Raw genomic sequence first — 14392 nt, 5'->3', positions numbered from 1 at the left:
CCAGCAGAAGCAGTCTCAGGTACGTAAGGAAAAAGCAAGTAACTTAGCATAAGCCTTTAAAAGTGTAGACACCTACAAATAAGGTAATTATCCTGCAGTGAATTTGCTGTTAGCAGAGATTTAGACAATGGAGTTTTGGATCATGATTCATTTAACCTGAAGATAAAGGTCTCCATTTGGTCAAATGATTCTCACCTGTGTATCTAATTTCAGTTACAAGGCCTATGGTTGCAGTGACAACCCAAAGGAAAGTCTCAGTCAACATCAAATATTCTTAGATGAAACACGCTTCAGAAAGGTAATTCTTTTCATATGAGCCAACAGACACTGATGAGCTATCTGCAAAGTGCAAATCAGACTCACGATTTGATTAAGTGTGACAGGCATGATATCGATGCCTGACAGTAGAGTAATCCCTTGGAAACAGTCAAGCTTTTATTTAAAAAGCTAGAGACACTGGAACTTTCAAACAGCTATGTTGTGTGTGTGTATGTGATAGTTTTAATTTCTTTTTTTCACTTTCTAAGAAAGCATTATATTTTTGAGCTAAAAGTAAATATGTTGTTGAGAAAATAATCAACCTCCACCTCATCCCAAACAAATTTCCAATGGAAATGATCTTCATCTGTTGAAATCATTATGAGTGACTGAAAGTAGTCTTGAGCAAACAAGGAAGCATTACACAACTCTTTAAGTACAGGTAGCTCTGCTGGATCAACCTATAATTAAGCCATCCCATAACTACAACCAAACCACTACAAACTTATCACACAAATGCTTAAACAGATCAAATAGGCCCATAAAGACTCATCTCTTTCCTCCCTCTCTAAGGAGGCTATAATTTGACCAGATCAAAGAGTATGTGATTAGGTTTTATACTCCACCTGTGCTCTAGAACACAAAAGCAGTTGGCACCTTTTCCTTGCCACCCTAACACATGGGTTTATGATCACCTTATAACTTGGGTTTTGTTTTGTACACAGCTCAAGCAGTCACTACATCAGTAATAAAAATAAAAGGGCAGAAGTTAAACATATAGCACTAACATAAAGTAAATACAGGAAGCCTTTAGATAATAATCTATACATAGAGGATACATGATTTTCTCACGCTACTGCTATATTCTGTGGTAACACAAAAGAGCCTTTGCTGATGATCAACAGCTGCATATGTTACTGAAAGTAGAATTTTAATTGTTCCTCAGAACTTGAATTAACCAGATGATAGTGAGAACCCCAGAGTCACAGTGGCTTTTGAGCCACCAAGAATTTACACAATGTATAATCTTTTACACTTAAAAATGATGAAGGAAATAATATCAAAATGAAATTCAAAGATAATACCATTATGTGAGGTAGCACTACAGTCATAACCTCTGTAGTGTTAGCTTCATTAGTTATTATCTACCCTGCAAAAATTACACGGGAGAAAAGATTTGTTTGGTCAGATATTAAGCCTAGTGTGCAGTATAGATTCAGGACAAAACCCCAAAAACTTTTTCACCAACTAGTGATGTTTTATACAATGAGATTGTTTTCCACAATAGCTGTTTCATTTGTTTTTGTACTGATGATGGTGTAGCATGGATTACACTGGTCTGTAGCATGATCATCAAGAGAGAAGAAAGCTTACTTTATGCTTTGAATGAGGTGCAAACAGTGACTGATGAAAGTCTACCTCCGTCACCACTATTATTATTTAATTTTGTCAAAGTCTGTTCCAATTTCTCTTAGATGTTGGCACTGACACCCTCTTTTGGTAGTGCATTTTCATGTATGAAGGTAAGGTATGATACGTAGCATGAAAGATCTCAGAGCCACTGCTTTTGGAGGAATATGTGTTTCTTCCTAAGTATCCGACAGAGTGCTTACTTAAAAAAGGTGACTTCTGCTCTCAATATTCTTTTTATAGAATTACCCATTAAAATAGGAAATGTGAGAGGACATGCCAGCTGAAACTCTTACTGAAGGATGACCTGTAGGCAGGAATGAGAGTTTCTGACAGCAGTATCAGTCTCATTTCTTGCATCCTTCCCTGTACCAATGACGCACACCTCTACACCATTCTCAGCTCTGCACCCTGGCGAGGTAGCTCTTGCTGCTGAGGTGTCATGGGAAGTGTCAAAGCCAAGAGAATGTGCCAGGCAAGCTTTGCTCTACGTTTTTTTTCTGGGAATGGGTTTTCAAGGAAGAGTGGAGTCCAGCCAGTGATGCAATATATGCCTGCCAGAAATGCAACACTATAAGTTTTCTGAAATTTGATAGTTACAGGAAAGCTGGAGCTCACACCCGAATATCATTTGATCCTAATGATTTCTGTGACAGTTTGCTGGAGTAAAATGCAGTGCCACCTTTCTGACAAATACACATTTTGGGACTCATTTTCCAAACCTTTAAACACTTCCTATATTTTTTGGGGAGATGTGCATGCACATGGTAATACATATGTAAAAATAGAGAAAAATGTGTAGATGGAATGAAGAATCTCTTTGATGTGATTTTAGCAGGGAAGGTCAACCTTGCAAGCTGTTGGAAAATGAAATAGTTCCAAGGCAGTTAGTTCTGCTTGAACAATAAGGAGATGGTTTAACCTGTCAAAACAGGGTAGGTGTTGTAACAAACTGAATAAAGTTCGATTAGTTGTTATTGCAGCTGAAGAGCATGGTTTGATTTAAGCAGGAGATAGCCTATGTAATCAGCTGATCCTGGAAGTAGTGGCTATATTTTCAAATGTAGACTTGCAGCAAGGTATTGGGCCATCAGTTTCACACACCTTTATGTACACATAGATCTGCTAGTACAGAGACTGACAGACCTGACTGACAGAATACTCCCTTCCTTGCCATTTGTGCATGAAGATATTGGTGCTGCACTGTTACTGTCAGCAAGGAACACAGCTATAAATGAAAGTTGGTTTCATTAATGGTAGGAACATGTGTAGGGTACAGACAGAAAATCATAGAATCATAGAATGGTTAGGGTTGAAAAGGACCTTAAGATCATCTAGTTCCAACCACCCTGCCATGGACAGGAACACCTCACACTAAACCATGTCACCCAAGCCTCCATCCAACCTGGCCTTGAACACTGCCAGGGATGGAGCATTCACAACTTCCTTGGGCAACCCATTCCAGTGCCTCACCACCCTCACAGTAAAGAACTTCTTCCTTATATCTAAACTGAACTTCCCCTGTTTAAGTTTGAACCCATTACCCCCTGTCCTATCACTACAGTCCCTAATGAAGAGTCCCTCCTCAAATGTAAAAGGCGATCAATAAGAACGGGAACAGAACCTTATTTAGCTATTGGCATAATGATAGGATATAAATGTACTAAGATGTATGTAAATTGAGATTAAAAATAGGAAGTATTAATTGACTTTTTGTGAAGTTAGAATAAGAGACTGATAGTCAACACATCCATCCCAGGTGATGCAGAGCATATATTTCCTCTCTATGGCCCATACTGTGATGGACATTGCAACAAAAAATAGACAAATCATTCAGCATTTATGCCTTAATAAACTTCTATGTGCAGTCTATTTTAGAGAGAATGAATTTGAGAGAACATTGATCAATAAGGATCATGAGAACAGACCTAACTTTGAAACTATGCTTAACTCTTCTACTGAAAGCATGCTGAAACATTTTTGCATGAGTAAAATGTGGAATAAGTTCATTATTGTGAGACAAGACTCTCAAAAATTAGTTTGGAGATTACTCGTCATCTGCATAGATCTGTTTGGTTACAAGGGAGCAATCACTCAGTTTTAACATTTCATTTAAAATCCAGCAGCTGTACTGTTGCAAGTTAGTTGGAAATTGCTAGCACAAGGTGGTTTTTCCAGAATCTCGCTGCACACCACACAAAAGGGCAACCAGATCCTAAAAGGCTAATCCAGCCAGGGGCTGTAGGAGTCTTGGGCTCCTGCTAATGTTTACTTTAGCACACAATCTTGCACACGAGCACTGGATCACAGCACTTGGTGCCAAGGCCTCTTTTTACATGCAGAAGATGGTTAGGGCAATTTCAGGTGGCCTCAGTCAAGATTTAGCCTGGTTCCCTGACCTGAATGTCCCCTTTCTGTGATTGAAGAGTATGCAAAGGGCTGTTCATTGGCTGAATCTTTGCATCTTCCTTAGGGTTGATGAGTGTGTTTGATGAACACACAAAGGAGAGCTTTTGATTGAGTTTCCTCCTAAACAAATCCAGTTTGCTGGTACCAAAACTGGTCTGAGAACTGCACTGGCAAGCAGTATGTGGGGATGACTGGGACATTCACTTCAAAATGCTCTAGAAAAAAATGTCAACGTAGACACTACTCCAATGACTGGGGCTCTCTTGCCTCATGCAGGGATTTTATGACCCAGCAGCTTATCACAGGTATGTAAGATCTGGGATCTGCTATAAACCTCTCTTCTGTCTGAAACAGTAAGAAGCCATCCTTCAATTAATATTGCATAAGGTTCCTCATGGACTTCTCGTCAAATTTCACTAAATTTAGAAATATATGGGGATATAATATTTTTCTAGTTGCCTTCAGCAACGGCTACCATATTTATCTGTGGCACTCCACATGGAGAGACGGATTCATTTCAATAAAAGCAGAAAGGAGAGAGGTTTAATAAAAAAAACATCAAATGACAAATTTGTTGATATCATTTAAGTCAAGGTCATATGCACCCCAGGCTGTGAAGCTCAAATGCACAAAGAAAACAGGATTTGTTTGTCTGGATCATCTAGTAAGTATATAGCTGTGCAGGAACTGGTGAACGTCTTGCTATGAAACACACAAAACTTTTGATGACACAGGAGGTGCAGAATCTGGGACAACTGATAGCATCATACTAAGAATGAAGAGAATATTAAAAGTAGTTAAGATCAAGGCAGAAGACACATATCAAAACTAGTTAGCTTAAATGTAGATAATGGCTGTGTGAATATGAGTTGCTCAAAACAATTTTCAAGCCAAGTGTCAAAAAAAAAAAAAGTTAAAATATTGCACCAACTGCATCTTTGAGCTTATATAAAAACCATTGCAATTTTAATGCACAGAGAAAGTAAAAGGGAAAAGAAAGAGGACAGGAATATATTTAGAAGTATTGCTTCTACCTATTCATCCATCACCAGATGCACAAATATCCAGTTTACATCAACTTGCTTCTTAGTCTCTATTTTGGTCATGCAACCTGCTTTAAAAATCAAGCTGAAATACAGGCATCTCTTTATGAGGTTTGCTGCTTGACATGATTTGACACTATTACTGAGTATTTTTCTGCTGCTACAAGGCATTCTCCTTTTGCTGTCCAAACATGTCTTACCAACATGATTTAATTGGCTCTCAAAAAATTACTATGGTAATAAAAATTCTCAAAGAGCAATGATGGCAAAATTTCCCACACAGTGACTCAGTCATGGACAAGATCAAACATATATGCAATAGAAGAAGAGAGATGTTGAGCAACTAGAGCTGACTCCTGCCACATAAGGCATTAAGTAAAACTAATTTTGCCAAAAGATGTAAGACTCTTCAGTTACTCTCCTGGAAAGTAACACTAAAATACAATGACTTGTGAGGCAACTGGGCCAACACAATCATCAGAGAATCACGTTTGAAAGGAAGATTAAACTCTTCAAAATGAAAAACCTATTACAGAACACCAAACTATGAATGTGATCAGTGAATGTCTGGAAGCAGGAATTCAGAAGCTGAGGGGTGGATCTTTATTTTAGTTTGCTTAGGTACATGTCATCAACACAATCTGTATTTCTTGCTTGTGAAGGTTCTTTGTTCTTCCATCTTTTTCATTGTCTGGTTTTGGCCCTCACCTTGAAAAGTGAAACACACAGGAGCACAAAGCCTGTGGAATCAAAATGGTTGAAGTACCTACAGACAGAGGGAAGAAGACCTTTGTCTAATTCCTCATTTTAACAGACATCTTTTCTACATTCTAATCAATAACTGTATTTATTTATTTATTTATTTGTTTATTGGCTGAAGCAACCTCTTTTGCCACGGCTTTAGTCTAAACTGTTCCAATTACATGAAAAACATGTAAAGGGTTGTACTGGTTTTGGCTGGGATATAGTAGCTTGTATGGTGCTAGGGTTAGTATTTGTGATTAAAATAGTGTTGATAAGTTAGAGGTACTTTTGGTAACAAAACAGTAATGCTGTGCAGCGCTTACACAGAGCCAAGGCCTTTTCTGCTCCTCACACCACCCCACCAGTGAGTAGGCTGGGGGTGCCCAAGAAGTTGGGAGGGAATCAGCCAGGACAGCTGACACCAACTGACTATAGGGATATTCCAGATGATATGGTGTCATGCTCAGCATACAAAGATAGGGAAGAAGAAGGAAGGGGGGGATGTTTGGAGTGATGATGCTTGCCTTCCCAAGTAACTGTTATGTGTGATGGAGCCCTGCATTCCTGGAGATGGCCGAACACCTGCCTGACCATGGGAAGTGGTGAGTGAATTCCTTGGTTTGCTTTGCTTGTGTGTGCAGCTTTTGCTTTCTCTATTGAACTGTCCTTATCTCATCCCACGGGTTTTCTCACTTTTACCCTTCTGATTCTCTCCCCACTTCCTGCTGCAGGTAAGCAAGCAAGTGGCTGTGTTAGCTGCCTATTGGGGTTAAACTATGACAGAAGTGAACCAAAGAAGCATTTGATTGAAAGGTGAAAGACAACATTGTCAAATGTGCAGCACTGTTTAACACAGTTGGCTGCTTCTCCTATCAGCAGATGCAGCAACACTGCAAGTATTCCACCTGACTTTTGTCATACAGTGCTATGTTTTACACCATTTCTGTTGTGTACTCATAGTAGTATAAATATTTGCATTCATCTGATAATAAAAGATGACTTTGGGTTTTTTTTGAAAAGTAATAATTATAGGTTTTGTAAAGCGCTTATTCACAAACAATGTTTCTTAATTTATTTTATGTTACTGTAAAGGGAATTGTTCTATATTTCAGTTGAATTAATCTGTACTTCTCTTTTCCTAATATTCATATATAACTGTCTTTACCACATTGATTTTCATAATTATACAAGTTACAACAAGCCATTAGTATTTTAATTACAATATTCTCATAAATCTGTTACAAGCTGTTTTTCTCTAAGCTCACTTCTCAGTTGATAACCTAAGAAATCTATAGGCAAGAATTGGATCAAACCATAAATTTGCTTTAAAGAAAAAAAAAAAAAGATGCAAATCTAATTGCATGTACTTAGGGATATAAAAAAACTTATACCAGTTCATGCCTAAAGAGGTGGCAGTATTTCTGGAACTGACTTCCACTGGATCTAGCCCTTCAAGTTTTCCTGAAGAAATTCCTGCAGAAAAACATTCAAATTCCATATTTAATGTATTTGTGTTTGCAGAAGTACTAAAAAAGGGCATCTAGCTACAGGCTGTATGTATTATTGGTTTAACTTAAAATCATAGCATGAAGATACTGAATCAGCTTTACAGCTCAATGTACTCTGCAACAATAAGTATGGAGAGCATGGAAGTTTTCTTTATCCTGTCGCACAACCTCCTACTGCTACATTTTCCTCTTTCCAGCTGTCAGAAACTTGGGAAGAAGTTTAGTTGAGCTTTTTCAGTGTTCCTTGAAGATCCTGGTAGCAGCAATTTCAGATTGGTTGAATGAGAGTCTGGAAAACTGGTATCCTCTGATAGAAAGCGCACATCCTGAAGCTCCACTTTGTGCTTCTTGTCAGTACAACATCATCCTGAATGTACCTGCTGATCTTAAATGTTGCAGTAAGCCACATGAAGACACACTATCACTTACACAATTAGTTATAAAGCATTTAATGCATTAATTAAAGGAGAAAACACTGGAATTGCATTAGGGAGTATGGCAGAGACGAAAGGTAAAGCTGTCATGTTTCAGATTGTAAGACCAACACTAGCTGGAAACAAGCAATTTCATTAGTGATAATAGTAAGTTTTATGCTTCATCATTTAAAATGTTTGCAGTCAATTTTAGAAGCAAAATACAAGACTACATTAACTACTAGTCTAGTCTATAACATGACTTGATTAACATTTCAACTCCCACTCTGCGTATTAGGCTAAAGTAGATGAACTCCCTGGAACACAGGAATACACAGTTGAGCAGAGGAATAAATCTCACCTTACATCCAAACTTTCATCTGTTTTGCCATGGTGAGTTGTAACAGAAACTTGTGGGATTCAGTTTCTAACCAGAGAAATTCTTAATTGCCTTCCTTGAGAAACGAGGGAGTATATGGGGAGTGGGAAGTAAGCAGAACAGGTTCAAGAATGAAGTATCAAGGTGAACATTGCCATGAAAGAGATGTGGTAAAATAAGTTCAGCACTCTCCATGACTCAGTCGATGAAGAAAGATATTGCACGTGAATTCACAAAGGAAAGAACCTACAAAGGTTTAGGTAAGTATCTAAGCTTTTTGAGTAATCTTCCCTCCCTCCATATTTCTTAGCTTTAATATTAAGCTTAATTTCAGGGTTTTTTTTCTTATGATAAAAACATGCATTAGGAATAGCATGCAGCTATGAAGATAGCATACTCATTCCTTGAATACTAGAACAGCATTTAGGACTCAAAGATAACAGGTTATAGGTTATACCCCAGTTACAGACAGATAATCATGATCCACAAAAGGCAAAGAGTAATTGCATCAGACAGTATTATGCACATCTATTAAAGGAGTGCATCAAATTAGGCTTCAGTTGTAAAAATAGTAATTAGCACAGTATCAAACAAAAAATACAAACCAGAAGTACAATATAGAAGCTTGTGTGCTTATTAAAAATTAAATTTCATTTACCTACCTGGAATGGAAAAAAAAATTATCTTGAGCTACCTCTAAAATGGCAATGTTTTAAACAAACTCAGATGGTGATCTGGAGTTACATTTCGCTAAGCAGCTGAGCACAGTGTGCAGTCCCGCACAGCCAGACACCAGTTTTCAGGGTTAACGTGCGCTGCAAGAATTGGCCTCAGGATGGCAGCATCCGATGGCAGTAGAGAGTTTCAAATACACGTTCCAACCCAAAACTGCATCCCGGGGTACTGCAAACATGCGAAATGCAGACTAAATATCTGCAGTAACTCTCAAACTGCAAAATAACTCCATACATCATTTTAGGGTGAAATAGAATTAAAAAACATCACTTTCCCATATCCAGATAAAGAGGTTCATCTGTTTTGTTTCTAGACTTCTATTTCAGATTGTAAATTTTATGGTTTTAACGTTTTTATTTATGGCATGTTAGTCTATTATATACTTCTTAATCAGCGACAGACTACAAAAGGAGCATAAAGTCAGATGGTCAGGATTAAGCTTGGACAGAAAGGAATCCCCCCAAAACCAGAAGGGATGTTAAAAAGGCAACAGAGAATGACACCTTGCTCAGCTTTCAAGCTCATCCCTCTCCATATCCCTTCTCCATCACAGCTTCCAAGCTTGCCTTTAGTCAGGTGGCAAAATTATAGCTTATTTTCCTTCCTGTGGTTCATTTTGCTTTACATTCTGAAATGTCAGGTTTTAAAATTATGCCAGAGACAGTTGTACATGGAAAGCAAAGATTATTACTAGAATCAGTTTCTGCCTTCAAGCATGTCCTGTCCTGCTAACCTTAAGCTTGTGAGAGTGGAGCAGATCTCAGAGTGCATCAAGTGCATACTAAGCTGAAGCAATTACTGCTTAAAGAATGTACAGAGAATTTGGGGTGGTGAGAACGTAAAAGAAGTTCACTGCAGACGATAATTCATTATAATTCTGAGCAGAAACACCTATAGGAACTCAAGAAGGGGATCTTTTCTGGAAAAGTGCTCTCCACAGACATGAGTAGTGTACAGGAAAAGCCCAGGTTTACGCTTTGCAGCCAGCTGGTTCCACGATACCCTGCCCCTCGAAAGCATTTGCAAGACAGGAGATTCAACATTAGTTTATTTTCTCTATCAGGGTTACTGTGTACAGCAACTCCTTTGTATTATTCAGCCTGTGCTGCCATCATGTGGTATGTTAGGTGTTTGTTCATTGAAAAAAATATATATAAAAAAAATCATCTGTTTTCCACCATTTCTTTTTTCACCTTCCATTTGCTGCTGGCCTGAAAAAGCCTCTAAGGAGAAAGACTGAAGAGTTAAATCCCTTGTAAAGCTTTGACTTTTCTTCAGATTCTTTCCTGGTTTTGCTCTTCTCTTGCAAAAGGAGCAGAAAATCCAGGCTGTCATGCTGGTCAGTGCTTGCCCACTGGTAGAAGTCATAGAAGCTCCTAAGCCTTTGATGTTGTGTGTCATTCTCAGCTTCACTGAAAAGTCTTACATACTAGTGACCAGATTGAAATGAAAATGATGAATGAAATGAAAATAAAGTTTAAGCCTTTTACTAATCTCCTTTTCACCCATGATGAAGGAAAGTTCTGTCTCTGGTAGTAGAGTTTCACTTTCTGCTGCAGTTTACATAAAAAAAATATGTCCTTTACATTTTTAGTGTAAGAAAAATTAGGAAAAAGTCCTCTCTGGAGCTCCTAACCCACAAACCAGAACAGAATACAGTGTTTTGTCTCATGCCTCAGTAGTAAAATAAGAGGACTTTATTTTCGTAGAAAAGTAGCCACATAAGAAAACCATTTCTAGAAGATTTTAACAATTTCATTCAAATTGTGACCACCTAAACTAACACATCTTCAGTATCTGTTTTCTACCCCAATCTGTTCCATGCATATTGCTAAATACAAAATTTAATGCAAATCCTACTAAATGCAGAGAGATCACATAAATTACAGTAAGCTTTGGATCATATCTCCTGTGGTCAAGCAGTTTCTTTACTAGTTAGACAACAAGAATTTCTAAAACTAATTTCTTAAGTGGGAAAAAAGAAAACCCAAACCATATACAATGCAACGGCTGTGATTGAAATGCCAAAAGTCATATAAGCAGCTTTTGCTTTTCTATTAAAGCAACAATTAAATAGCAAATTATTGTTCATTAAACCCCCCAAATTTCTAAGTGGCAGTGAAAAGCCCGCTACCGTCAAACTCTGATTTGTTTTGTAGTTTTATCCATATGTTGACATATGATTCCACTTTACATGTAGAACCTGCAAAGTTTTCCAAGTGTTCAGTGAACTGGCTCTTCTGGGAGTCTGGTTAGAAGTCTGTAATATTTTCACTCACACATTTCCCTTTCACGTAACACTGATAAAAGAACATTTCATTTCCAGCAAAGGAAAGAAAAAGAAACCAAAACAAGACAAAATCTTACTGGCCTTGGGAAAACACTTAAAGGAAGTGTTGTGCTGGGTTTTTGTTTTTCTTCTTCATGGCTGTCCATTATTAGATAAGTGACACTTGGCTCCAGTCAACTGTATCCCTTCAGGCAAACTTCAGTTGTGCTGTCAACGCGGCTACTGCACGGTATTGCCTGCTGCTAAGTCCAAAATAACTTTCATGTCAGGTTTCAATTAAAATTAACTTTACTAGCTAAGGGTTAGCTCCAGTAAAGAACTAAAAGACACCTTTAAAAGTAATAGGGCCAGGATCCTGAGATGAGCTCTTATGATCCCTGCAAAAGTGTCTACCTTCTCCAAAAGTCTGGTTGCATGAAGAAATAGCATAGAATGCTCACCTGAGGAGCAGTAGTAGCCTCATCTGTTCAGTCTACCTCTCTCACTAACAAGTGCCCTACTGAATGGTTTCTTGTCTCATGCTTTCCTTCCACTGAAATGGATCTGCCATGAACATAAAGTAAAAGGAGTAACGTGCCTAACCATGAACCTTGAACAAAAGGAGAGAAAAAAATTCTCTGCAGTATTTATTTTTGTTGACTTGGTCTAGCTTGCATTTTTGGACCCTCTTTTGGGTGCTTTGTTTACATACCACATTAGCTGGAATGGATGCTAGAACCATCAGTGGATGGATGGGTGGGTACAGGAACCTTACAACACTTCTTCTCTGGTTTAGGGAAAGCTCCAGTCTCCTTCACACACCAGTTTCTTCTTTCCATTTTTTTCCAATGATGATCTGATTTCCATGCTAAGGAAATTTTGACCCATGTGAGAACTGCAGAGTACTTTTTACATGGTCTGGGTAAGTAGCAGACTAAAACCTTAACTGATCCTTAGTACTGGATGCTACAAGCCAGGAAAATATGCACTGCAATGTCTCACCTGTAAATGTCTGTGTTGGATTTAGTCTTCCATCAGACCAAACAAACCCACAGGATTAAAACATTTGAGAGGGAAAGATTAAAACATTTGTGAGGGAAAAGTGGTTGGACTACAGCTCTTACTGCCTGACTCTTGTAGAGACTTCTGTCTTAATTTAGGTCTAGCTCTACTTAAAGTTTTAGGTCCACTGAAATAAAACTTCTGTTTGCAGCTGTCAAGAAACGTGACAAAAGCAAAAATTGTTTCTAGAGGATGCTTTCGTTTTCTTAATATTAAGATCTTATGGAAAGTTCTAACATATTTCTTAATGGAACTTAACAGGAAGAAAATATGGATTCAGAAGTTATTTTGTACTTGTTAGAAAAATGTATCTGAGCCAAAGTGACTATTTTTGTTGTCCACTGGAACTATTAGCTCTTGCAAAAGTCTTTCCTGACTTCACATATTATGTCTAGACAAATTTTCTCGTTTTTCCAATAGATGCTGAATGTGGTAAACATCATGTTATCAGTTTGAGTGTAAAAATGCAGTCACCCTATCAATTGTAAGTAATTAGTTATGATCATCATTTCAAAGTGTGCTTAATTTCCTTCTGCAAGAAAAATGTACTATCTGAATAATGGAATCAATGTGAAATGAAAGGAGTAAACAACAGCTTGCAAAATAAATATAATGAAGTAATTCCCCACCAAAGCTTCAGTAATTATGCTATGGAGTAGGCTGCCCTTAATACAACAATTAATTAATTTTTCCAAATGAATTATGCAAGCCAATATTTTTTCTTCATTAATGTTTTGTTGGAGTCATTAAGTTCCATTAATGAATAACAAAGAAACAATTTGAATTTTATTCTAGCTGATGTGTGCTAATGTGCTTAACTTGAACTAAATGTGTTTCCAGTATGTAATCAAATTTGAATCAATCAAATCAATTTACCACTGAAAGTCCTTTTGGAGCTGCAGCTGTTTTATATGGATGTCTCTTCTCAGAGAAAGATACAGACAAAACCCAAAAGACTACATGGCGCTGGAATGTATAACATTGTAATTAGAAACCAATCTGCTGATTTTTGTTAGGAGGATACTGTTTTCCCTACTTCAAGCTGCATTATAAGTCAAAGTGGCTAAATTACTTCCTAGGAATAAATTATCAAATGTATTTAGATTTCATAAAGCTTTGAAAGATTTATGAATTCTAGCTGATTTCTTACTTTTTAAAAATTTTTTTTCATAAAACAGAGGGTGAATAAATTAGCTGATGAAAGAATTGGAATTTATGCAGCCTATATCATTTTACCTATGCAGTACTTTTCTTCAAAGATGACCAATTCATTTAAAAATTGATCAACTGCATATTATTATTGTTGGTAATATTCATGAATGCCTTAATGGAATTTTAATTATAATTACCTGATCAGATGATACAGAGAAGATGCCTTCAGACTTTTATTGGAGGTGCATAGTGATAAAACAAGATGCAATGCTCGTATCATCTTGGACATAAATTTGAAAACAGTAAATTCTGATTATTTTTTTTTATTATTATTAATATTAAAAACATAAAAAAAACCAAATCAAATCAAAACAAACATCAAACAAAAAAAACCAAAAACCCAACCAACCAAACAAAAAGAAAATCCCTCATGAGATAGTCAAACATGAGGGTGCCCAGAAAGGCTGGGAATCTTTGAGGTTTAAGGTGCACTTAGATACCACCCTAACCATCCGGACCTAATTTGACTGGCTTTGAGCTGGGTTTGGAATACATGGCCTTCAGAGATCCCTTCAAGTCTAATTATTCTGTGATTATAAAATTTGTTTAAGCCAATATGTATTCATCAGTAATCTAACACGAACAAGGTGGAACTGATAATACTGCACGCTTGTCTTTGTTAAAAATTAACTATTTTGACAACTGTACAGAAGAGAAGTTGGAAAAGCATAGAAATATCCAAACTTTGCATTGTTACCTCTTCTGAGGTACCTTAGCTTAAGGTACCAGAGAGACACTTATAAATAAAGACAAAAACAACATTCATGAGACATCACTGAAAAAAGATGTAAAATTTTCTCAAAAGCAGTCATACTACATCTTTGACTTGTGGACATCCTCTTAATGATGAGGACGTAAAAAATACTAATAATAAACATTCTCTACCTGTTCTTGTGACCAAGATTCCTAATAGGAGTCTGACGTCTTCAGTCACACCTCCAAAACTTAGT

This window comes from Psittacula echo (assembly GCF_963264785.1).
Source record: "Psittacula echo genome assembly, chromosome: 2".
NCBI lineage: Eukaryota > Metazoa > Chordata > Aves > Psittaciformes > Psittacidae > Psittacula > Psittacula echo.
The sequence above is the reverse complement of the archived record's forward strand: the minus strand, read 5'-3'. Positions refer to the sequence as shown.